The sequence below is a fragment of the Silene latifolia genome, chromosome 1, assembly GCF_048544455.1.
Source record: "Silene latifolia isolate original U9 population chromosome 1, ASM4854445v1, whole genome shotgun sequence".
In the NCBI taxonomy this organism is placed as follows: Eukaryota; Viridiplantae; Streptophyta; class Magnoliopsida; order Caryophyllales; family Caryophyllaceae; genus Silene; species Silene latifolia.
Window position 1 is genome coordinate 114220705 of NC_133526.1, and position 3354 is coordinate 114224058.

Sequence of the window (3354 nt, forward strand, 5' to 3'; positions counted from 1 at the left end):
AAGAATAGAAGAGTAGTTACCAAGGCGAGAGAAGAGGAATTAGAAAGACGAATAGACAACGAGATTGAAAGATTAAGGTAAGGTACACTGAATACGAAAAGAAATATCGAGAAAGTGGAAGCATCCTCCATTTGGCATAACCAATCTACAACATTCGGCAACGGCCACTCAATCTTGGTCACCAACGAGTAAGATCACGGTCATAGCTTCAACGGCACGAAAATTAATAACTCACAATTAACAAACCTAGCTTGTAGGATTGCATTATCTACGTTTCTTGGAGGGGCCATCTTGCAAAAGAGAACATTGGTTAGCACCTAACAAATAGCAATCACAAAGAGACTATAACCTAAGGTCCTAAGTCTACCCATCCTACCCATCTCTCGAGTTTATTATTTGAAGGTCAAGTTATTTATATTGGGGTGCACAAACGTGCGTCGGGAGCAAATATGCTATGATACCAACTGTGACACCCTCATTTTTAGCAATAAATAAACACGTAAATTCTACAGAAAAACTGACAGGATATGTTTGTAATTGGTTCAACTAAATAAAACCTGTAATTTTAAAAACTTTTCTAAACCATTCACAAACATTTCCAAATGAAGAGTGCCAAAACCTGCAAATACTAACAAACTAATTTACATACCCATGCTAAAGTCGCGAGAGTAAAGTGATACAAACCAAAGTAAAAGAGGGAGACATATGTCCCTCCAATATATAAACACAACCATATGTTTAAAGGTTTACTACAAAATATAACCAAACTAAGTCCAAGGTTATTTTGCTCACTAGCTCGTCCGTGTACCCCATTTAATCATCATCAACCTGTCAATCGCATTTTATACAAACACGAAAGCCACAATTCAGTGGGGAGTAACTTCGAGTCCTCCCAGCCACGAAATGTCATATTTAATGTAACATGTAAACAACATCATAAATAAATTAATTATCGAGTATTCTAACATATGAGCACTAAACTGACCAAATTAAACTATCATGTGAAACATATAACAAGCAGTAATCCAAACTTTATCAATTGTAACCGGCTTGCATCTCACCTATTACAATTCATAAAATTACCATACAAGAAAGGGCAATATATCAAAGACAGGCATAAGTTCTTAGCACCGTCAATAGTCACTCTGTAACTCGAGTCTATACCACGAGGTAGGGAAGGTAATCGAACCGGTATCTTGGCTCAGAGTTTCTATCAAAACATGGCCAAGACACAACAAAACCCTAGTCCTAAATCTGCGCAGACCTAGACATGTGGATACACACCACCGCACCCAAGACCCACAATTTTTTTAAAAACAAAGTGAGTACCCTAAGGAGTCCACCAAAGGGTTGGCTAGTACTTAAGCCGACCACTTACCCTCAAAATAAGTAACGAGGTCATGCCCCAACTTGGATATAAACCCACCAAGTCCGGAACACAAAGGCTATTAAGCAGTGAACATATACTCGTCAAAGACTATAAAGACCTATCTATGACAAACACAACAACCTGCAAGAAGTATTCAATACCAATTCCATTTCAAGCAATATTAACAATATTAAAGGTTTTAGGGAATCTAAGGCCGTTTCTACAATATAAGAAACCATTCAATTCAACCAACATCACATGTGAACTAAAAACATAATAAATGGCCTAAAACAAGAATAAGGCCAATTATCCATTTTTCACAATAATTTTCATCCAACCGAATTTTTACCCGCAACCCCAGTCCTGCGACAGTACGGGTTCAATCGCGGCTGACCAATCACACAATTGATCGACATCGATTCAATCAAAGGGACTAAGGCTCAGTTTTCGGCATAATCATCCAAACATTACAATTATCGCTATAAAATTCATTTTAAGCCTATTCATTACAATTTCATATTATAACCTATCCTAACATGTGCCAACTACCAATATAAACATAACTTTACCATCAACATTATATTTACTACTAACATTATTCATTTCATAAGACTACCCATATGTTACTTATACTAAATATAACATTAATACGCCCTAAACGACGAACAACGCATGAAAAACCGCGAAACAAGAAACGGGCCGACCCGGCCAACCCCAAGGTCGCCGTGGGCTGCCGGGCTCCTAGGGCTCTTTGGCCGCCACCCCCTTTCCCCCGTTTCTCCGTTTTTGTTCATTTTAACATCGTTTTAAGCATCAATTAATCATTCCCATTTCATTTCCATACTAATATGTGAAGTTAACATACAAAAGACATGAATTTAACACATATTTTCATGTGAAATAAACTACTCAAATAACAATCACAAAATCATACAAAAAAGCAAAGAATGTGACATTTATTCGTCGAGTAACTCGAAATATGTTACCTTAAGCTAGAAAAAGGCAAAATAACCCTTGAGAAAACCCTAAAAACAGTAGCTACCCATCAACCTCTACTATATAGGAGTCCCCTATATCATCCTCATAATCTTCACCTATTAAAAACAACAAAAACATAATAATAATTACTAAAACCGAAATTATGCCCAAAATCATCTTAAATCGACAAAATGAAAACTGAAATTCAAACATACTAGGATGTAGATCTTGAAGAGAGGATTCCGAAAATATAAATTTTGCGAAAATCGGACTAGAAACGAAGAAGTTATGATGAAATTACGATTGTAAGTTTTTTTTGATTTTTTGTGAATTTTCGGTCAAGAGGCAAGAACAAAGGAACAAAGGAAACCTTAGGAAGAAATAGGAAGGAGGGGGAAAAAGGAGTGCCGTGGAAAAGGGGGAAAGGAGCGGGATATGTGGTGGAATTTCATTAGTCGGTTTTGGCTCGTTTCGACGATAATTAGAACCGTTTGTCAAATGCAAATTCCGACAATGCCAAAGTTCTTAAACACGAGATTACAAGAAGATTGAGTACTCATACGACCCATTTCCAAAATCGTTTGCCCAATTTTCACAAGAATCGCCATTTTCCCCGATATGCCCTTATTTCGAAATAAAAGGTTTTTACATGGTTTAAACTATTTTTTAAACATTTCGAAACTATCAAAATAAATACTTTACTTCAAAATATAATAGAATTATATTTCATTGAATTATTATTACTTCAAATACATTAATATTACATTCAACTTGATTAATAAATTACTTCCGCAACATAATAACAGTCCGAAATTACGGGGTGTTACACTCTATTCGACTCGAGGCTGAATCAGAAAGGGTGACTGAAGTTTTCGAAAAAAGAATCTTTCAAAAAGATTCATTTGTCGTTTTATGGACGGCTTCCGAAGAGTTGTAGATACCCAGTATCTGCACCTTCCAAAAAACCACCCGATGATGATCGGACTATGAAAAATGATTTCAAAAGT

At 36.2% G+C, this 3354-nt stretch overlaps 1 long non-coding RNA gene across 1 annotated transcript; it reads right to left on the reverse strand.

Moving 5' to 3' along the window:
• Window positions 1-782: 782 nt before the first annotated feature.
• LOC141601029 (uncharacterized) lies at window positions 783-2658 on the reverse strand. The gene is made up of 3 exons (XR_012524340.1): window positions 2563-2658; window positions 2356-2463; window positions 783-828 (listed from the first exon to the last, which is right to left on the reverse strand). It is a non-coding gene; the product is annotated as an uncharacterized LOC141601029 (long non-coding RNA).
• Window positions 2659-3354: the final 696 nt, after the last annotated feature.